This window comes from Ambystoma mexicanum, chromosome 1p, assembly GCF_040938575.1.
Source record: "Ambystoma mexicanum isolate Mex_15411 chromosome 1p, UKY_AmexF1_1, whole genome shotgun sequence".
Classification (NCBI taxonomy): domain Eukaryota; kingdom Metazoa; phylum Chordata; class Amphibia; order Caudata; family Ambystomatidae; genus Ambystoma; species Ambystoma mexicanum.
Window position 1 is genome coordinate 24,258,017 of NC_090921.1, and position 22,922 is coordinate 24,280,938.

The following is a 22,922-nucleotide window of genomic DNA, read 5'->3' on the forward strand; positions in this document are numbered from 1 at the left end:
GGTGAAACCCGACCCGTCTGGGGTGTTGCGGCACTGGGCGTACCAGCGGGTCGATGTGTAGCTTGATGGGAGGGGCTCTGAGTTTTCCCAATCCGGTACACAGCTTTGGGAATCTTTCCATTATGTCGTCTTGTGTGATTAGGTTCTGGTTTCGAACGCAAGCCATTGTGCTAATTGAGTCCTTCGGGTTGTTTGAGGTAGCGGTAATGGTATCACCTGCTTTCACGTGGATCTCGATCAGACCCAGGCGGGATGCTGTGTGGTAGCTGATAAGGCATCTACTCCTGGTGAGCGAGCGAATGACGTGGATGGTGGTGTCCACCTGTCGTCCATTCAGGAGAAACCGTCGAGCAAATTGTCCCACCGTCTGCAAAGGGGTAGCAGCGCCCCACTGGAAGATTCTTGAATGTGACGGGGCAAGCTGTGGTGGGTCTGACATCCTGCCATAGTCCTGCTCGCCCATGATGTTCACAGTGGCGCCAGAGTCGATCATGAACTGGAATTGGTAATTTCCCATCTTGATCGGGATTTTTGGGGCTTCCCGCGCCTCTTCGTTATCAAGAATGAGATTGACAAACTCGTCCTGGTCATATGGATCATGCGGCGCATTGTAGGCCGCCTCTTGATCTTCATGATAGAAGGCCTCAGGCCTTTGTTCCGTGGGGGGGTTTTCGTATTCATCCATGAAATGCCTGGGCTGGTCCACCTGGTCTGGTTGCACGTAGTATCCCTGCATTTGGTACTCATCAATTGCTCTGACATATCGTCTCTGGTTTTGCCCTTGTTGGTACTGCCTCGGTTGATTGTATTGTGAGGGTGGCGGCCGAAACGGCGTTCTGGCGGGTGCTTGTGGTCGCATCAGGGGAAATGGTATGCCCTCCCTACATACAGAGTGGAAATGCCCCTCTCTTCCGCAGTTCGTGCACCGTTGGGATAATGCTGGGCACGACCCAGAGTGTGGGAAGGACATCCCGCACCGATAGCACTGTCTTTGCTGGCGCGGGGTTGGTGCCCCTGGTGCTCTATATTGTTGTGGTCCTCTGTCGCCTTGTCGAGGCGGCTGTATGGCGCCTATGAGTTCATTGGTGTCTTGTTTGGGGTTATTTGTGTTGCTCATGGATGAGGCTTGTGCATCAACTCTCTCGTGTATGCGAGCGAGTTTGCTCACTTCGGGGATGGTGAGAGGCTTTTTCAAAAGTTGTTTCTTGAGTGCAGGAGAGAGACAACCTTCTATCACTCTCAGCCGTATTGCTTCTTCTAGGGAGAAAGCGTCGAACTGGCAGTAAGCACCTTTCACTCTTAGGCGAGTTATGAACTCATCAACAGTCTCGTGTGGCAGCTGGGTGCATTTGTTGAACAGATATCTCTCATAGTCTCGGTTGACTTCGATGATGAGTAGCTTGTCCAGGGCCTTAATCAGGTTGGGGAAAGTGTCTTGTTCTGCCGTCGGGATTGTTTTTACTACCGTCTTGATTTCACCCCCCACGAGGTTGAGAAAGATGTCTCTGATGTTGGGGGAGTCACCATCGCCGGACCCCCGCACAAAATGGTGGAAGTCATCCATCCAGTCAGTCCACCTGGGTCCTTTTGTCGCTTGTGGCGTCATGGTGAATGGCGGGGGCAGCCTCAGCTGTATTGATTTTGCTGCGCGCACAGGCTGCGGGGACCCCGGATTGGATCCTTGGACGCTCATGTCGTCAGGAGATGGGACCTCTGCGATCTTCGGGCGGTGTGTGGTTATGGGCCCACTGGTGTGTACCCGCGCACTCACCCAAACGTGCGAAGGCAGGTCCGGCTATGGACCTTTGACGGTGGGAGGTGGCTCACAGGCGTCGTCGCTGGCGTGGTCCGTGGCAGAAGACTGGAGCAGCCGCCTTATGTGAGGGCGGGGTTGCCGGTGTGCGTGAGCAGTAGGGACTGCCTGGCGTGGAGGATGCGGTTTGCACGCGTTGTTTTAAATCAACGAAGAGAGAGAGAAAAAAAAAAAAAAAAAACTTTTTTTTTTTTTTTTTCCTCAGCTGCGGCCTTGCATGCGGAGGAGGAGGAGGCTTCGCGTAATTCCCTGCACGCGAGCCGGGACGCGGCGGACTGCCGCTGGAGGACTCCGGTGTGCGAGGAACAGCCTCGTCGCCAATGTTGCCGAGGTCGCGGCACAAAGAAAGGACGCACACACGGAGGCTTACAGGAAGCTTCTTTATTCTTCCTTCAACATTCGATAACTGGCGCCCTACGCGCCTTTCCCACAAACCCCCACTTCCCCGCTCCCACGTCACACCAACACTCCGCCTCCCCAACGGAGGGGGCCATGTGCCTTTAACTTGTGGAGTGCTGGGCAACAGGCCCCCGCCGTCATTCACATGTGCGCTCGCACAATGAGCCACGCTGGAGACGTGTGACTTGCTCGGTCCCCGGTGGCAACTGCCAGCGGACCGTCTTTATTCTCAACTGCGCATGCGCGAGCCTCGATCCCGCCCTCACGTGCGTACATTGGCATATTCACTACGCAACATCCCTCCCTTTTCCCTTGAACAACAAACATTATCAAACATTAGAATTAAACATTAGTCCCTTTTATCGTTCCTAATATTTAAGTTATATTGGGCAGAGGGTGTCTGCCAGGTATCACAAACAAATTTATGGACCTGAGATCAATGCATAACCTCAGCTTGCCATTTGGTTTGCGTACTACCACTAAATGAGAGACCCACTCAGAAGCCTCAATTCTCTCAATCACACCTTGTTTTTCCATTGTTTCTAATGCCTCTTTCACAGCAGCCCTAAGTGCTAAAGGTACAGCCCTAACCTTCTGCACAATGGGAACATATGCGTCCTTCAATCTAATCCTGTGCATGAAGCCATTCAGATTTCCCAAGTCTTCACAAAATACCTTATGTTGTCACAGGTCAGTGGTACTTTCTATAGAATACACTGCCTCTTCAGCATTGGGATCAAGTTTGATATTTAGGCTTCTCTGGTGTGACCAGCTTAAAAGAGGATCATACACCTTTCTGGAAACATAGACCTTGCCCTTGGCCGACCTATCTTTAAATCTCATGTCAGCCCAAAACCAACCTTCTAGTTCTATTTGTCTCCCTCCATATGCTACTGGTTTGATACCAACAGTATCAAGCACAACTACATTCTTAAATGCAATGTATATTTTTCTCCAGAATCGATCATCATACCTATATCAATCCCCTCCATTTTAATGGTGGACATAGGCTTTTCAATGTCGGCAGCATCATCCCCAATCATGGCGGTGTCATCAACCATACAATCTACGAAACATGTGCATTCATCCATATCGTCACACAATTCATCTACATAATCAATATTTTCAAGCTTTGTCTTGCAACAGGAAGTGAAATGACCTCTCCTGTTACCTTTCACACAAGGCCTTAATGGCTGGGCCTTTTTCACTACTTGCGAAGTGAAATAAACTGTCACAGTAGAAGCATCTCTTTCTGTCTTCCTTTCCGTCATCATCCTCTTTCGCTTTGTTTTTGCTGAGTCTTCTTTTTGCACCATCCCTTTTGACATTCTGTTTCTTTCTGTCAGTCCTCCTTGGTTGTACTGCTGGGACGTACATAATCTCCTCGGTCCTTTTCACCTCCAAGTCAGTCCTTTTCCCTAGTTCCTTCACACATTTATGGGTGCGTTCTACTGCTTTCACCACCCTAATCACTTCATCGATTGAGGGATTACTTTTGTAACATAAAGCTTCCCTCACCTTCTCGTCACTACATTCATTCCAGCATGAAATCGTCTCGCAGTCTTTCATTTAGGGGTGTTGCCAAAATCACGAGGCCCCCAAAGCCCCGAGTGCAGTGATGTACTGTTCTGCTGATTCTCCAGTTTGCCGTTTTCTCTAGCAGAACTGATACCTCATCAAAATAATACTTACTGACTTTTCATAATGTTTGTCAAGCATTTTTATGCACTTATCTTACTCTGTGAGACCTGCAGACTCATCTTCTGACAATGGTGGCACATTTCCGAACTGTCCTTGGCCATAGTTCCCCAAACAGTGCATTAAAAGACTTTTCTTTTGGACAGATAAAATCAATCCATGCAATGCCAAATATAGTGATCAACGTATTCTTTCCACCTTTTCCACAAACTGCAGGGTTCTCCTTGGGCCGCCATGAAATAATTAAGGGAGGGGGTTGGGGCGCGCCTTGAGTAGACATGCCGAAAAAAAAGGTATTTTCAGACCCTTTATTAAATTTGTTTTCACCTTATTGCTGCTGGTGTGACAAAGTATTCCTTGTTTGTCTCACTGCTTGTTGCTGGCTTAATAGTTAATAATGTCCGATTGTTTGTTTCACTGTTTATTGCTGGAGTGAAAATGTGGCTTATACTGGTTTCCCTTTTTCACGGTTTTGCTTTTGTTTGCACCTTTATCTCTAAGTGCTTGCACAACCACAACCAGTTCCCCATTTCTCCGTTTAATTAGAGGGAGAGAGAGACTCTTCAGCACAGAATCTCGGAAAATCAAACAGTGGTTGTTGCCGTCTTCCCTAAAAGCGTGATTGCCCAGAGGTGTAGTGGAATAGGTTTTTATTTATTTATTTATGTATTTATTTAATTTATTTATTGCATTTGTTACACACCCTGACCCTTAGGTATCACAGCGAGGTTACAGACATCTTAATAAGGCGTACATTCAACAGTTACATTAATAGATATTAGAGGAAAACAGTGTATTTGAGAGAAGAGGCCCAGTTATTTACAATACAGAGAGGTATATACAAAACTACAGAAATATTTACAGCTGTTATGCTGGCTGCTATTGTTAGTATAGATTGAATAGCCAGGTTTTTAGATTTTTTTTTAAGTCTGTGAATGTTTTTGATGTTGAGCAGAAGGGAATTCCAGTGTTTGGGGACTAGGTATTGGAAGCTGCTGCCCCCTGCTCTAGAGTTTTTGTACCGGGGAATAGCTAATAGCGACTGTTTGTTAGATCTTAGGCATATGGTGATTTCTTTTTTGGCAATAGCATAGTTTAAGTAGGTGGGCGCATTTTTGTGGCGACATTTGAAAGTGATTATTATGGTTACTTGTAGTGTATAGATTCCAGACAAGGAAGCAGGTAGGGCTCTGGAAGCTGGTAAGTGCAAACAGGAATAAGCTTTATTATGTTACAGGGATTAAGTAAGAAGGGAGGTAAGGGCTATGGTAAATACATCCCTCTTTGTTCATCTCCCATCCTGTGTGTCCAACGTTCATCTCTGGTACCCTCAGGGCACACCAAGTTCTAGGCTACTCCCACATTCTATAAGATGCACTGCCTGATGTAACATAAGCCAACACTACATTACTGCAGCAACCAAAATGGGGGCAATCTTCCCGACATTCACAGGTCCCTTCCTCTAACGCGCACGGACAGTGTCGCAGAGTCGGTGCTTGCACTTGAAATCAAAGATTAATTTCACTGGTGACGAGGTACACTCCAGGCACCCCACCAATCACTTGCTGTGTGATCCGGATCCAGGTGTCAAGTACTGCCATGACAAGCGTCTCTCTCAGGAAAGGATAGCATACCGATTGTGCAAGGTGAGAAGCGCTGCTCCTCTGCCTCTATTTCCAAGACTGATTTAAACCCCAATTTCAAAGTATCCCATCCTCATCACCAATGAATTGATCTGTGGACACTGGTGAGTAGAACACACCTTTTATTAGGAGTACTATATACACCCCACTGGATACATCAATGACTCCTTTATGACTGGATAAGAACATGCATCTTTGTGCTTGTGTTCCAAGTTCCATATTTCATTAGACACTCCAACTGTAATAAAATGGTACAGCAGCCTTTTCTTTATTTCTAATCCAAAGTGCTGACACCCGCATCCCAGTGAAATTTACAAGATACTCAATATAACATCATTAAAGTGGGATTGCATCAATGTAATAACAAATACGCCCGAGAGAGAGCTTATGGGAATGGACACAAAAAGACAGCCCATGTAACCGTGCAGCGCTTCAGCTACACAGGCTGTCTGAGATGTCTGCGTGGCGGGGGTTAGTCTGGAGAGGACCCCTCCTTTGGAGCCCTTTCTGAAGACTGCCCCACTTAAAGCCCTGGTCACACCCTTGGGTGTGCACCGTGGCTGTTTAAAGTGGGAGACACTCCAAGTTATTGACAACGTCCCTCTTCGACCCGCGGCCATGCTTTTTACCCAGGCAACCACTCTCATTGGCGACAGATTTAAGGATAGAGCAAACTTGCTCCGAGGCTTGCAGTTCTTGACTTGCACCACATCACCTACATCAAGGGTTGATGAAGATCCTCTTCATCTGCTCTTTTCCTCATTCATCCTGTTTCTCTTTGCCACCAAAGCATCATTGTCCAATTCCACTGGCTTCCACTCGGATTGTTGGTATCATTGCGCAACAAGGTCTCCCCATCAAAGACGCTGCGGGAGCCACATCCATCAAAGCATGAGGTGCGGAGCAAGATTCTCTCAGGAACTAATAGATGGCATGTTCGGTCTCAGTCTGATTCCTCTCCGGCAAGTCTTATCTATGGTTCTATGATGAATCAAGGGCATTCGTCCTTTCTCCACAAGGACAAGTCTCCCCCTTAGAGATTAGGGAGGTGAGCCCGCTCCACAAGACCCTCCGCTAGGGGTCTGGGCAAGTGGGACCTCACTGGGAGAGGGTCCTGCTTAGGGGACAAGGATTCCTGTTCCAGTGAGGAACTCATTAGACCAGGGCTGTCCAACTCCGGGGCTCGAGGGCCAGAAACCTGTCAGATCTTCAGGATACCCCTCATTAATATTCATGAGAGATTTGCATACAATGATCCTAAATGTATGTAAATGTTTCTTATGAATATGAATGAGGGATATCCTGAAATTCTGTCAGGTTTCCAGTCCTCGAGGCCTAGAGTTGGACAACCCTGCCTTATACCATCCACCATAATGACATATTTGGGATTGCCTTTTGTAAAGAACATTGTAAGCTGCAGGGACTTCGCTGAAGACAAAATTTAAATATCCCATTGTGCACAAAAAGAAGGATCTGTCTCCTTAAGGGGACATGCACTTTTACCTGAGACGAGGAGGCTGGAGCGAGAGAGAAGAGCTTAAGCAGGGAAAGCCCCCTGATGTGGTGAGCCTGAACGAGGTAGAGCCAAGGAGACCTGCGGAGCCCACAACTTTAGTAGGAGTCCTGGTAAGCAGAAGGAAACATTGGAAGTCTGGCGTTTATGACAAGAAAGCAAGGAAGAAGGGAAACCTTATCCCTGCGGTGGCTTGACCATGAGGACTTTGTGGTGGTGGGCGCCCATCGAACAGTGCCAAAACCACCAAGCAAGATAGTCCATGAGAGACTCAGCGACCCATAACACGTGTGTATGAGCGCAATAGAAAATATCAATATCAATATTGAGAAGCGGTCGTATTGAGAAAGAGAACCGAGTGAGAGATACCAACGCCAAAGATGAACACTAGAGACGAAGCAGAGGGAGAGAGCAAGAGCGAGAGCCGACCCTGATGGTGTTACCCGTCAGACACAGAGGTGACGGGAGAATGGGGGGAGAACGGGAGGCCCCAAGGCATCAAAATCCAAAAGGAGAAACGCATCCCAGTGAAATTGACAAGATACTCAATATAACATCATTAAAGTGGGATTGCATTAATGTAATAACAAATACGCCCGAGAGAGAGCTTATGGGAATGGACACAAAAAGAAACTCGTCCCTGTGACATTGATGAGACAGTAAATATCAAGCCCGGGCACAGGAATTGTGTTAAAACCATTAAGAGAAAAACGAATAAGCTTGAGAGAGATGTTGTCACTGAAACATTGAGCCTCACACAGTCTGGTTCACTAGCAGGATCTTCCGACTCACAGGCCGTGCTGAACTCATTGGCTTTTCCTTGGCCGCTGGAGTCAAGGATGGTACCTCAATGGCAACCACATCTCCCCACCCTGGCTATCAGTGCAGGAGGGTTACACGTACCGCTGACATCCATCACACCATTCACCAGCTGCGATTCCCGGTTTTATGTTTCTTTTGTTGGAGGATTTGCGGATCTGGTTTGAAAAGGGCAAGGGCAACTCCCTCCTGGACATCCTTTCAGGCCTCTCCGCCTTTCTCTTCCGTTTGGACTACCATCCTGGAAAAGCTGCTTCCTCGTGCATTCGGCCTTGCCCAGAGTGTGCTCTTGTGCTTTGCCTTTTATCCCGATGGGAAAGGGCGGTCAGGTGTGTGTAGTTGTCGTCAATTACTTGACTCTGCTTGACCCTTGTGTTGGGACATGTCAGGTAAATGGCTCGGGTCTTAGTCTGTTGTCGCTTATGGTGTGAGAAAGTGTGTAGGAAAAGGTGGGGTGTAGAGTTTCTATATATCCTATTTGGCAGGATGGGGAAAAGGTGTAAAAAGGAAGGGGCTACCATGTCCCACCCTTCGGTGTCCCACTTCCTCTCCCCAAAGACCCCTCATGCAGGTGTTCCTCCTGCACTGGTCCACCCCCAGGAACTGGATCCAATAGCGATGGGCTGTGTCCTGGCCACCTGGATGACAGATCCCCGGGGACCAGTGAATGAAACACCTTCAGGTTTCTCACACTTAGCAGACTTGATGGCGACCCTGTTCCAAACTCATCATGTGGTGTGTTGAAATCACACTCACTAAAAATTACTTTGAATTCATGGGACGTTTTTACCAACAGATTGAAGGAACTGCCATGGGGGCAACCATGGCACGGAACCTGGGCAATTTGTATGTTGAGAGTTTTGAAAAGAGTAAGATCTACTACGACTCCAACCGTTTCAAAAAGCATATAAAACTGTGGACTAGCTACATCGACAAAAATGTTAGTGATTTGGGAAGGTTCGATGGAAATGGCTGAATGTTTTTTGAGTGGCTTAACATTCAAAATCATCGTCTGAAAATTACTAAATCAACAAGCAATCAATTTGCGAATTTCCCTGATATCACCATTTTTCACAAGGAGGGCCGTCTGCTAGTGAAACCTTACCACAAACACACTGATAGTAATTTGATTTTGGATTACACAAGCCACCACATAAAACAGGGAATTCCTCCAGCTGATAGAAACATTATCAAAAAGAGGCTTTTCAAAATGAGGCCACTATTTTGGCCCATAAACGTTGCAAGTGAGGATACCCCAAGAAACGAATTAAAAAAACTGCCGAGAGGGCATATAACAATCACAGAGAAGCATTACTAGAGACTAAACCGCTTAAGACCTTTGATAATCAGCTGGTGTATGTGTGAATGTGTCCACTTTCTCTAATCAAAGCTTGACAATACGTGTTGTGTTCGATAGGGACTCATTCCTCATGCGTTGGTGCCGAGAGAGAGAGAGAGAGAGAGAGAGAGAGAGAGAGAGAGAGAGAGAGAGAGAGAGAGAGAGAGAGAGAGTGTGTGTGTGTGTGTCTGTGTGTCTGTGTGTGTGTCTGTGTGTGTGTCTGTGTGTCTGTGTTACTTGCACTACATAGAGCGTGCTGTGCTTCATTTATTGCATGTTTCATGATGGTCAAAATGAGACTCTTTAAGAATCTATATACATCAATTGCTCATTGTATTTTCAATCTTCCTAATTATATGCAGCCGTGCAATGACCCTAACTGTTCTATTAAATGGGAATGTGGATGACGGGTGGTGATGGGGTGCGGGCTCTACTGTATGCCATATAGGGTAATGTGATGTAATTCGGAAACTCTTATGGTGCTGCGGGTGTAAACTGTCGAACGCTGTAAAGTACATACATGTGGGGGTCCATATGAGGGATACACTGATGTACCACGGCCACATGGGTAATGGAATACGGTGAAAGTGGGTGAAAATATTTTATGAGCCCCAAACAATCTGATGGAGGGTCATCTGTATAGTAAACTGACCTAGCTGATGACCCGAGGGATCAACAAACCAACACATAGGGCCTCATTATGACCCTGGCGGACGACCGTGCCTGTAATACAGGCACGTCTGCCGCCGGAGTTGTTTTTTTCCCCCGGCGCCCTGGAATGGGCAATTACCAGGGTATTACAACCCCAGCAGACCCAGTAATTGCCCATTCCAGGGCGCCTGGAAAATTCTTCCCCATTCCCATTTGAGCCCCATACGGCTCAATGGGAATGGGGAAGCCACAGGCACCAGCACGATTCAGAATGGTGCCGGTGCATGCGACATGCTGTGCTTGCGGGAGCCGCTCTGCCCACCAGGTCAGACCTGGCGGGCAGAAAGGCACCACAAGCACAACTCGTAGTTTGCCGGTCCGGGAACTACGGTACCGGCAAGATTACCGGTACCATAGTTCCCAGACCGGCAAACTTGTAATGAGGCTGATAGTCTCCAAAATGACTTGTGTAATTATCAGTGGATGGTAAAGAGTTGCAGATAATAGTGATAGATGAGACTCTAAGAGACAGGTACGGGTGACCAGTGGGTTGTTAACGTAGTACGCTGAAGTTGGGAAAGCTAATGTACTTAGCACTTAGCTGGGGTTTACGGGGGTAGGGTGGGGATAGGAATTGCTAAACATTACGAACAAAGAACTGGGCGCAGGCTTTGGAGCAATTTCAGTTCGAGAAAGAAGTGTACTTGTATATATAGGGTGCAGGGTGTGGTGATATACATATCTTTTATGTGTTGTTGTGGTTTATGTGTGTTTGTCTTTGTTGCCTATTGTTTTATGATTCGCTGCTATATCATGAATGCTTTGATAGTTGGACATGGTGGCACGTTCACACCGCATCTGTGAGTAGAAACATCCGAGCCTGTTACTCGAGGTTATACATAGCTAACATTTCTAATGAATAGGCAGTTGGAACTACAGTGGGGAATGGCTACCAGATGAGCAAATTGATGATCTCTTCCTGGAATGCCAAGGGCCTGAACAATCCTAGGAAAAGTTGGGAAGTACTAACGAGATTAAAGAGAGGGAAAACAGACATTGCCGTCCTATAAGAGACCCATTTACTGGAGGAATCCAAAAGTCTAATGAATGGTACCCTGTTTAGTAAGGTCTCTAAATCAAGAGGGGTAGGAATACTTTTATGTAAGGGACTGAATTTGTGCGTGGAGAATGTGGTAATGGACGATGATGGGAGAGCGATTCTCATAGACACAAAGTATGAGGGTAGACTGATCACAATAGGATCTATCTACGGGCCATGCACAGGAGGAAATGTTTTCTTCACAAAAATGTTGTCACTGCTACAGGAAATGAATGGGCAGTATACTATTCTGGGGGAGATTTTAATAGCGATCTTGACAGTAAGCTGGTCTGTTCCGTGCATTGTAGCTACACGGCTGAGAATGTGAGCAGAGCTTTTAACGAATTTTTGAATGGTCTGGATTTGGTAGATGTATGGAGGTCTATGCACCACGATGTGAGGGAGTACTCCTTCTCGCCAATCCACGACTCATACTCAAGAATTGATTATTTCTTAGTCTCTGACAGAATAGTTGAAAAAGTTACTGATATAGACATAATGGAACGGGGTATTTCAGATCACTCCCTGATAGCGATGAAACTAGGGTTAGGTTTGGAGCGACCCACCGTACCTAAGTGGCGTTTACAAACGTTCATGTTGCCTGAGCAAGGAGTGCTTGCATCGCTGAGGGCATTTATTGCAATTCTTTTTTAATTAAACATAGGATCTACCTCTGATTTGATGGTTTGGGACAGCTTTAAGGCGACAATTAGGGGCGAGGTGATTAACATTACGGCCCGAGCAAGGAAAGGGGGTATGACAGGATTGAATAAACTGGAGAATAGACTGGATGTATGCCAGAAGAAATATCAAATGACTAGGAGTGGTGAGGGGTGAGGGGGAAGCCGAAGTGGATAGGATGCAAGAACGTCTCTAACGGGAAATGGATGCACAGTATGAGAAGGGTATGTTCTTTATGAGACAGAGATACTGGGAACAGGGCGATAAAAGTGGAAGAATGCTTGCCAACAGATTGCGGAGCTTGATTCATAATTCCTTTGTACAGAGAGTAGAGGGCGAAGGGGTGGAATATAAAATGAAAAGAGAGAAAATATGCGAGTGTTTCAGGAAGCTTTAAGCGTCACTGGACATGGAGGACCGGTCCCTGACACCTGAGGGATTGAATAGTTTCTTTGGTAAAATTATCTTGCCAACAATGTCTGTGGATCAAGCCACCAATGTCGACCAGCCAATTGGGCAGGAGGAGGTATTGACTGTGTAAAAAAGGGAATTTACAATGGATATATTTGTGGGTCGGCCAGTCTGAAATATAAATGGAATAAACACTTTTACATCAGATACATACAGATTCCGACACAGAGGTTTTCACAATTGCAAGCATTTATTTCGAATAATACTATAGTGGGTGAGCAAAGAAAGATTACGATGACGGAGAAAAAAATACATAGTTCATTACAGTCCTCAATTGCTGACAATTTCAAAACAGAATTACCATGTTTATATAGCTAAAATACCAGACATTACTCCCACACTATACGTGCCTAGACATCTCGTGGCAGATCAATCACCCCTCCGTCACTTCTGTGGTGGTTTCCCAGAACGCGCAAGAATAGATAAGAATCCGCATATGCAGACAATGGGCCTCATTACGACCCTGGCGGTAAGGGGTTAACGCCAGCGTTAGCTGCGCCGACCCCTTACCGCCAATTACGAGGTCCCTTAGCGCCATGGCGCTTTTAACACCTGCTTTTAGCAGGTGTTAAAATCCATGGCGCTAAGGGACCATGGAGTTAATTACGCCACCGTAATTTACGGTGGCGTAATTAACGCCTTCCCCACTCCCATTATGCCCTATGGGGCAAAAATGGGAATGGGGAAGGGTAAATGGGGATTGGGGACTTACCGCCCCGCCAACCTCGGAATGGGGCGGTAAGTCCGCCAACCACCATGGTGTAAACATAGTTTACGCCATGGTGGTAAAGTCACGGCCCAGGCGGTAACTTACCGCCTGGGTCGTAATGAGGCCCAATAAAAGGCAGTTTGTCATAATATATATCACATTTCATGTCACTGAAAGCCAATGCTATTTGCAATATGAGGAAGGAAAGCGAGCAGCGCAGAACGTCTACTGTGTACAAAGTTTAAGAGTAGCAGAGAAAAAGGGACGTTTCTGCCGGCCTTGTTTGTATTAATAATATAATTTACGGTAGATTTCTCATTAATGTCAGCGGAATTTTCCTCACATCTGGGATGAACTAATGTACTTTCAACACGCATATCTCGGTGAGAGGTCATGCTGTTTATCTTGAATTCCAGCGAGCGTAAGCAAGTTTATGCTTGGTGCAGTTTTAAGCAGGGACCTCTAACGTGAGGCCTAATCCTTTGGATGGCGTTTGTAATTGACCCCTAGCAAATTGTTTTGTAGCAAGCTCCCTTTTACGCCATATTGTTATGAACTGATTAACAGATAAAATCGACATTTCCACAGATGGCCCTTTTGTTAATCAGCTCAACATATTGCTACAGTTACAGAACCGCCTCATATATCTCCTCATCCTGGACAGCTGTCTGTGAAACATACTCAGTGGCATTACTAGAAAAGGGATCAAGAGGTAAAGAGGTGCAAGGTGAAGGCCGAGGTGGCAAAGCAGGTCTTCCTATGTCTATTTCAGTAATCTCAATCTGCATCAGTTCCTGTATAGCGACATCCTGCATCATGAGTGCAACTCCTCTGGCCTCACGGAATGGTCGTGGAGCACACAATTGGGCTAGAAATTTGCAGCATGCAGGTAAGCAATTACCAAAAAGGCAGCATCCCAGGATTATTAGTATCCCTGTAAGCAGTACCATTCCTATCTTCCAACCCCATAGGCTAAAGAAACCCCCAATGGAATGTAGAATGTCCCATGATCCAGTTTCTACGTGAACCTGGTAGCCAATCCCACGGAGCCTTTTTATCTACTCACGCACAGAGGTGGAAGCATCGTATACATAAGAACAGCATGAGTACCCGATTATTTTGCACGTTCCACCGCTCTCAGCCAAAATCATGTCTAGCGCCATCCTGTTCTGAAGGGCCACTAGCCTAATAGCTTACATTTCAATAGTTATGTTTTCTAAAGCATCTGCTGTCTCAGCAATTGTGGCCTCCAAGAGTCTAGCTAACCTCCTAATATCACGGGAGTTAATAGCAGGGCCAAACCAGGGAATAAAAGCTTTCATAAAATCACTGGCTATGTCTGCTGCAGTATCTCCTTGGTTCATCACACCCCTTCTTGAGCGTGGTAGAGGCTTAATGACAGGTTGTGGAACATCTTTGTTGCGTTTAATAGATATGTCAGGTAATACAAATCCTAGATGGCAACGTCCAGACCAGCCCTTGGGAAGCCATGTGTGCGCATTACTACCACAGATAAAGTAAATAGAATCCCCCACATACAAAGGGGCATCCACAGAAGGATGTAGGTCAGGCATGTGGTAGGTCATGTTACAATCTAGGCTATATCCCATATCATAGGTCCCAGGATCTTCTATACAGATACTACCTTGGACATCTAGGTTTCTTAATTTAAGCAATGCAATCGGGTTTGTGGCAAGGGAGTTCACACGAAATTTATCAGGATAATATAGTTCATTTTCAGCAAAGGGTGAAAAATAAGATGAAAAAGGAAAAGTGGCATTGGCCATAGTTACCAGGTCACATCGGCCCTCTTTAGGACATCCTTATCAAAATCAGAGTAAGCGCTTTTGTGGTTCAGAGCAGTACCGCGCTTGGTGCTAAACCCTAAAGACAATTCTCTGAGGGCAAGCACTATCTCAATACGTGAGAATACTAAATAGAGCGCATAGCAGGAAGGCAGAAAAGGTAAAGGTATCTGTAGCAGGGGCAGTCCTTCCCCCACATAGGCAGGTAGCTGCAAGCAGATCCAGCAATCAGAATCCTTCACAATGTTATGAGTGTGATGAAGTAGGGAGATAAAAGCATTCTTTCTTATTTGTTCCTTATGATATAATTCTTCTGGTGAAGGGACAGATATAGGTATAGGTTTAGCAGAATATGGAGTTTTGAGCAATTTGTCTAGGAAAAAGAATAAACTGAATAGGAAAACACTCAGCAGTAGTAGAAATGACAGAACCTTGGGTTTGGAGCTATACCAAGGTCTGGATTCAGGAGTAGGTGTGTTATAGATATTGTTTGGCATTATGAGAGAGTTTCTTAAAGGAAATACTCTTACAGGCTGAGGCAAGACAAGGGTTATAGGAGTTTCAGGAGTGTTCATATGCCTCACCCCAAAGACAGTTTGTTAAAGATGCCGGTATTCACCGCCCTGGACAATCCGCAGAGAAGGCAGCAAAGTCAATTCAGAAAAAGAAGCAAGCGTCAATCAGCACAGCTACTTTAGCTTTCGTGGCCTGAGGTTATATCGTGGTGCCTCTGTCACTCCTTTGATGTCTTTGGGAGGCATGATACCTGGGGAAACGTTGCACGTAGGTAGTCTTTGTGAATTATCAGTACCTTGCGGCACAGATTCTTCCCACGGTAACTCTGTAGACATATTCCCAGCCAGAAATGGAGGAGCTTGTTTCACATGGCTGGCATGTATCCAGTTACAATGTCCTTCGCACTTGACAGCAGTCTGGGTGGCTAGTAGGACCTGAACTGGGCCCTTCCACCGTGGTTGTAGACTGGATGATCGCTAAAAGTTCTTGGTAAAAATCCAGTCGCCAGGCTGTATGGAGTGGTCGGATCCTTCAAGAGGCTTTGGCAAAAATTCTTTCACCTGTTTATGAATAATAGACAACCTCTTAGTAAGCTCCAAACAGTAATCGCTCAACAAAGGATAAGGGACATTTGACAGTTTTCTTGGACTTGGGATTCCCCATATATTTGCTGGTCGTCCCATGACAACTTCATATGGTGACAAACCTACTCCTGAATGTGGGACAGTACGTATGGACTTAGGGCCAGGGGCAAAGCATCTACCCATTTGAGGGGGCTACTGGCACAGATTTTTGCCAATTTGCTCTTTAGGGTGGAATTGAAACGTTCACATAAACCAGCTGAGGCCGGATGAAAAATGGAATGGAAATTTTGATGTATTCCCAAAGCCTGACACACTAGGTGCATTGTTCTATTAACAAAGTGAACACCATTGTCACTCCATATTGTATGGGGCAGTCCGTATCTTGGAAAATACTCTTTTACCAAAGCCTTTGCAGTGCTTAAGGCAGTATTATCCACCATAGGGAATGCTTCCGTCCATTTGCTGAACATACAGACTACAGCTAGTACATATTTAAATCTCTGACATAGAGGCATTTCTATAAATCCATTTGAAGGCATTCGAATGGTAGCTCTGGGGGTCTGAAATGACCTCTAGGGACAGGTGTACCTTTTCCTATGTTGTGTGTTAAGCAGGTAATACAATTTCTGCATTTAGCTACAGCTGTTTTTCGAATGTTTGTGTTATACCATACTTCTCCTAGTAAGGCTACAATTGGATCTGCACATATATGGGAGTGTCCATGTACCAATGTGACCATCATAGACACATATTTGTCTGGTAACATCCATAATCTCCTATCAGATTGGTATACATAACGACCGTCATCAAGGGTAGCTTCGCTGTTCCATTACTCAAGTTCCTCTTTGGATGCATCTGCTTGCATTTGTCTGACACATTCAAGAGAATTATCAAATTCAATATTTACTGGTGCATTTACTGATACGTAGGTTAAAGTGGCAGGTGCTTGGGCAGTCAATTTAGCTGTCCTATCAGCGAATGAATTACCTATTCCTCCATCATTTGTCACTTTCTTATGAGCGCTGCATTTGATAATTGCTAGCTTTCTAGGCGCTACTAGTGAATTCAACAATCTTGTGATCAGCATTCCATGCTGGATTTTGGTACCATGATTAGTAAGAAAACCTCTCTCAGCCCATAATTTTCCAAAATTATGCACCACACCGAAGGCGTACTGGCTGTCAGTGAATATATTCACTCTTAAATCAAGACTGAGCTCGCATGCTCGAGTTAGTGCAATGATTTTTGCTGCTTGGGCAGAGTGCTGTGGAATTTTGCAACTTTCAGCCACTGTTTTCAATGTCGTAATGGCATAGGCAGCTGTGGAGCTACCGCATGGCAATTTAGAACACGAGCCATCCACGTATAGGGTTCCATCAGGTTCACTTAAAGGTATATCAGTTAAATCTACCCTTCCCTTTGTCTCCTCCTCTGTTGTTAGGATACAGTCATGCAGTACAGTGAGGTCATCAGAAGGGAGGGGCAGCATTGTGGCTGGGTTCAGAGAATTACACCTTTTTATCGTTATGTGTGGTGCAAGTAAAATCAGTTCATATCTGGCCAACCTGGCATTAGTCATATGCTGAGTTTGTGTTTTGTTCATCAGTATATCAATAGCATGAGGCACCATCACTAGCAGCTGATGTCCTTGCACGATACTTTCAGATTGTTTCACAGAAAGTGCAGCACCTGCAATTGCCCTTAGGCATCTAGGTAAACCCCTAGCCACTGTGTCTAAGGTTGAAGAAAAATAGGCACAAGGTCTGTTTTTATCTCCATGGAGTTGAGATAATACAGATAACGAACATCCAGATCTTTCATGCACAAACAAGGAAAAACACTTAGCATAATTAGGGTTCCCTAAAGCAGGTGAGTCGCATAAAGCCTGTTTTAGCATATCAAAGCTTGCTTGGTGTTCTGGTAACCATGGCATTGGAGTTGGTGTCTCTTTGGTAGTGTGATTAATTAAGGGTTTTGCTAAGAGAGAAAAATTGGGAATCCATTGGCGGCAAAACGACATCATTCCCAAAAATCCTCTCACTTCTTTCTGTGTGGTTGGAGCTACTGTATTGAATACAGCTTGTATTCTCTGTGGATGTAATCTCCTTTCTTCCTTTGATAGGAGATGACCCAAATAAGTAACTTGCTTTTGGCAAAACTGTAACTTACTCTAAGAAGCTTTGTGACCCAATGGTGCTAAGAAATTCAATAATTGGACTGTACAGTTTATGCATTGTTCTTTGGTGTCAGCAGCTATAAGCAAATCATCTACATACTGTAAGAGGGCTGTGTCATCAGGAAGTGAAAAACAATCTAGCTGTGCTTTTAAAGCTTGACTGTAAATACTTGGACTCTCTGTATATCCTTGTGGAGCTCTACAAAATGTATAAGACCTTCATTCAATATTAAAAGCAAACAAATACTGGCTATCCTCATGGATTGGAACGCTAAAAAATGCATTCTTAAGGTCTATTACTGTAAAATACTGGGCAGCAGGTGGGATCATGTTAAAAAGAGAAACCATGTCTGGTACAACTGGAAATTGAGGTAGTACTATCTTGTTAATACGGTGCAGATCAATAACTAATCGCCATTCAGGTGTTGCATTCTAGCTAACCTTCTTCCGAATAGGAAGTATAGGGCTGTTACAGGGGCTGCCTACAATTTGTTTGACAAGGGGCCTCATTACGACCCAGGCGGTAAGTTACCGCCTGGGTCGTACCTTTACCACCATGGCGTAAACTACGTTTACGCCATGGTGGTTGGCGGACTTACCGCCCCATTCCAAGGTTGGCGGGGCGGTAAGTCCCCAATCCCCATTTACCCTTCCCCATTCCCATTTTTGCCCCATAGGGCATAATGGGAGTGGGGAAGGCGTTAATTACGCCACCGTAAATTACGGTGGCGTAATTAACAACAAGGTCCCTTAGCGCCATGGATTTTAACACCTGCTAAAAGCAGGTGTTAAATCCTCCATGGCGCTAAGGGACCTCGGAATCAGGCGGTAAGGGTCGGCGCTGTTTACGCTGCCGTAAACCCCTTACCGCCTGGGTCGTAATGAGGCCCAATGCCTTTAGCTAAGAAATCTTGTATGACTGGACGGATTCCTTCTAGTGCTTGTTGTGTTATTTTGTACTGGGGTATTCTTGGGTAAAGAACATTTTCTTTTAATGTAATGCGAACAGGTGCTATCTGGAGACACTCTACATCATTTTTACCTTTAGCCCATACCCTCTTATCAACAGTTATTAATTCATCAGGAAGTATCTCTGTGGTAATAGCATTGTAAGCACAGCCCTTTTGTAAGTAATCAGACATGCAAGTGAGAAAGACACCATCAGGGGTACAATAAATTGTAGCATGCAATTCCTTAAGCAGATCCATTCCCAATAGATTCAATGCACATTTGTTAGTAAGCACAACAGGAGCAAGACATGAAATAGGTCCTATAGAGAACTGGATAGGCTCTGAAATGGGGCTATGAATAGGGGGATTTGAAAACCCTACTGATATATTTTCTTTCCCAGAGAGGGGTGCAGTAGGTACCAATTTATGGGAGATGGATGTATGGGTAGCCCCGGTGTCAAGTAAGAACTTCACTTTTCCCGGCTTTGCATTTTTAAGTGCTAATTCAACATAGGGTCCTTCGGGGTCCACTTGTATTTCCACTCTCCCTTTTCCCTCTCTTGGGCATCCCTATTCTACATAATCATCTGAATGTGTGCCATCTTCATAGTAATCTCTTGCTGAATACTGTTGGCCTTGTCTAGGATCAAAATAATTCTGCTGCTCTTGGATAGTTTTTACCTCTTCACTGTTACCTTGTCTCATCTGTCCTCTTGAAAAACCACGTCCCACTGATCTCCCTCTCCCCCTTGGTCTTAGAGGGCATTCCCTAATCCAATGATTACTCGATTTACAATAGTGACATCCTTCATCAATACCACTCCTTCCATTGGATGGGGGTGCACTTCCTCCCTGTCGTCCTCTGAACATACCTCTTGCTGTCTGCATCTGTCCTCTTCCTCTCTCTGGAAATGCTGTTTGCTTTAATACTCTAGTTTTTAAACTATTAAGCTTTCTATCTTTCTCAGTCTTTTCTTTATTGTGTCTATCCGCATAATATCTGGCCATGGTCAATATTTGAGCAGCATTCTGGGTTGGCCATGTAGATTCATACGTTTGAATATCATTTTTAAGAGAAGAAAGGAGCCCTTCTACGAAGTGCGAGCAAAATCCCTTTTGTCCTTCGGTCGTACTTAAATCCATTCCACTACAAGAGCTAAAAGCCTGCTCTTTCTTGGTAAAATAATTTTCAACTGATTCTCCTTCATTCTGTTTGTAATGAGTTAACTTATCCCAGTTCATCTGTTTTCGGGGTACTATCTGTTCTATCCTTCTCATTATGTATTCTGGCAAGGCTAGGATAGTCTTGTGTAAGGAGCCCTGCCCATCCCTGTATTTGGTCACTTTTTCATCCTCTAAATTTATTGGGAGGTTCTTCACTATCCTGTTTTCTACACTGTCTCCAAATATCTGGGGGTAATATACATGAGAACAACTGATCAATGTCATTTATTGTGAGAGGTCCACTCTTTAGCACTCGGTTAGTTTGACTATACCATTGCTCTGGATTCTTTCTAATATCTGGAAAATCCTTGGTAAAAGAGAATAATTCCATTCGATTCCAAGGCACATGAACCTGATGTGTGGGGTTGCTGCTATCAAAGCCTGGTACTTCTCTCATAGGGTTCTGGTGCGTTACTGATTTTTTTAAGGGAATTTTTTCAAGCCACATAAGCAGTGTCACTATAATATCTGAACAGTCTTCTATGGAAAGGATCCCTTGTTGGCTATTCAAATCCATTTCCCTGTAGTGGTCTGGAAGATCATATGCTTCATCCCCATTAATCAATTTATAGGCTGACCATACTTTGTTGCATATGTAATTTACAATTTCATTTGCCACTGGCTGTTCAACTTGAGGTGCATTATCCCTAGCTATTTTAATGCCTTCCGTACTTTTGGCTATCCAAGCATTTGCAAAACATTTTGCTGCATCCTTCTGGGATGTAGTTATGCTTCTAGTCTGGTATCCAGAGGTACCTGGTGGAGGAGGGGTCTCCTTTGACTCCCCACTCCCTTCCGGGCGTGAGTAAGGAGACTGAGGAGGTCTCTTAGTCGAGAAAAGGCATTCTAATAAGGGATCAGGCTCTTCATCTGTCTGCATCGTAGGTGCAGAAGCCTCAGTACATGGTTTGGATACATATGCTCCTACCATGCTCAGAACACACTCTCTGTTATCCTGTTCCCATCCTTCCTTTAGTTTCTGGAGCTCATAGGCTTTTGCTTTATCCCTCTCTAATTGTGGCTTTTTATCCTTAAGCTGTGCTTCTCTTATAGATTTCTGTCTGGCATAATCCTCCCAGATTTTATAAGTTTCCCACTGAAGAGGTCTTACATTTTTATCTCCTTCTGCCAGTAGTGCTTCCCTGAGATACGCAATTCGGGCAAAATCAAAAGAGCCATAAATCGGAAAAGACAGGGTAGGATCACTGGCTTTGGAGGTATATTTGTGCCATTCTCGTAAGAACAAAACTGACCTAACCCTTTTTTTTACCATGAGTTCCCAACCCGCACTGCCCATCGGCGGTGGCGATACGTGTTGTTCTAATTTATTCAAGCGCTTACTTGCGCAACAATTCATTTTTGTACATGCATTTCCCATGATTACTCAATTACCTGTTATCGCCACGCCTAGCGTTTTTCGCTAATCTCTGTTACCTTGCGTAACTTCTGTACTAAACTTGTGATCACAAGGATTATAACCCCTAAGGCATACTTAAGTGCAGTATTTCCCCATGTTATAATACTACGTGTAAACAAAAAGGAAGAGAAAAAAAAACAGCTGGAAATATTCTCACCGGATTTCAGATGTCATCTATCTCGCCAGCACACACGCCAGCACACACGCACGTCTGTGTCGGAACCTCTCAGCGAACGTTGCACTGGTTCTCAGACAGTTGTTCAGACGGGAAAAAAGCCTTTGGTCACAAACGGATCGTTGAGCAGTTAATTGCAGATGTGGTCTGTCTGAGTTCCTGTGGCTGCTAGAGCACAAGCTCCTTTCTCAGCAGAGGCCTCCACGGCGAATTCGTCAAACCGACAATCCCGCACTGGTCAACCGCTGGAAAAAATCCAAGCTGGATCCGTCTGTCACCGAAGTCCACCCATCACCAGAGTCGCCAAATTGTAAAAAAGGGAATTTACAATGGATATATTTGTGGTTCGGCCAGTCTGAAATATAAATGGAATAAACACTTTTACATCAGATACATACAGATTCCGACACAGAGGTTTTCACAATTGCAAGCATTTATTTCGAATAACACTATAGTGGGTGAGCAAAGAAAGATTACGATGACGGAGAAAAAAATACATAGTTCATTACAGTCCTCAATTGCTGACAATTTTAAAACAGAATGACCATGTTTATATAGCTAAATACCAGACATTACTCCCACACTATACGTGCCTAGACATCACGTGGCAGATCAATCACCCCTCCGTCACTTCTGTGGTGGTTTCCCAGAACGTGCAAGAATGGATAAGAATCCGCATATGCAGACAATAAAAGGCAGTTTGTCATAATATATCACATTTCATGTCACTGAAAGCAAATGCTATTTGTAATATGAGGAAGGAAAGCGAGCAGCGCAGAACGTCTACTGTGTACAAAGGTTAAGAGTAGCAGAGAAAAAGGGAAGTTTCTGCCGGTCTGGTTTGTATTAATAATATAATTTACGGTAGATTTCTCATTAATGTCAGCGGAATTTTCCTCACATCTGGGATGAACTAATGTACTTTCAACACGCATGTCTCGGTGAGAGGTCATGCTGTTTATCTTGAATTCCAGCGAGCGTAAGCAAGTTTACGCAGGGTGCAGTTTTAAGCAGGGACCTCTAACGTGAGGCCTAATCCTTTGAATGGCGTTTGTAATTGGCCCCTAGCAGATTATGTTTTGTAGCAGGCTCTCTTTTAAGCCATATTGTTATGAACTGATTAACAGATAAAATTGACATTTCTGGCTATTAGCCAGCTTAATTTAGGCAGAGCACCAGGTCTTGACGGATTACTAGTTGAGTTTTACTGAGCGCTGGGTACTGAGCTAACTCCATTTTG